Source organism: Danio rerio, chromosome 21 (genome assembly GCF_052040795.2).
Source record: "Danio rerio strain M-AB ecotype USA chromosome 21, GRCz13ab, whole genome shotgun sequence".
In the NCBI taxonomy this organism is placed as follows: domain Eukaryota; kingdom Metazoa; phylum Chordata; class Actinopteri; order Cypriniformes; family Danionidae; genus Danio; species Danio rerio.
The window spans coordinates 6,601,186-6,602,232 of NC_141041.1; positions in this window are offsets into that span (position 1 = coordinate 6,601,186).

Consider the following 1,047-nt stretch of genomic DNA (forward strand, 5'->3'; position numbering starts at 1 on the left):
GTATCAGTTCAAAGCTAATCAGTGAAGCTATTTTTCATTTGTCACAATAAACTGTTGAAATGTCATTTTCACCACCACACGCATTTAAAAAAATATTTAAAAAGTTTTCATCACACATTAAAAGTGTATTCACTATGTATAAGTTCATGCTCTATTTAATATACAAAATCAGTTTATTTATTTTCTAATAAGCTCTTAACCAATTTAATATATAATTTTAGAGCATGACAGGTGTACAATTCAGCATACAACTAATTTATTACATTGACAAATGTTTAATTATTATATATTGTCTGGAAAGATTGGTTTAACTAAATACAAAAATGATCTTAGACAATGTTTGACCGCCATAATTTATTTCATTTTGAAATAAGCTGTATATTGAGATGCGCTGGAATTGACATTATTTCCGTTCACGACGGAAGAAAAAAAAATCTCTTCTTATTTAAGTTTGTCCTCTTACAGATCTTAAAACTAGACAGATTGCTTAAACATATGAGGTTTTGTTACGTTAATTTTGAAATATTTATTTTACTCAACTTCACAAGGCTAAAAGTGCCCGTAGTTGAAGAATGGCCCACAATGATTATTCGTAAGGGAAGTTTTGCAACAATCCGAAGTAATGTAAAGTTTATTCCCACCAAGAACTGCATTCCTTTGAGTGAGATCATGACAAGATTCACTATCTGACCACTCAGTAAAGTCTGTTTCAAAAATGTGAAGTTGGGGTCAACTGGATGTAAATTCACGTGTGGACACAAAGACTTCTTTCACTGTTTGAGCCCTGATCTTGCTTTGAAAAGACATCAGTGAGAGAGTCAATTCAACAGAACTATCAGTTTTAAAAAATATTTAGGAAGATATCACCTATGATATCTAATGATTTATTAAACCTTTTTAAGAAACTGCCAAATAGATCACTTAGGTTTCTGAATCCAGAAACGCATTAAGGTTTTGTCAAACTTTCATTATCTCATAATCCACCTCCTTTGAAGCGTTATTAAAAAGACCCTCCCCTTCTGACAAGCTACAGAATGTGTGGTGAGG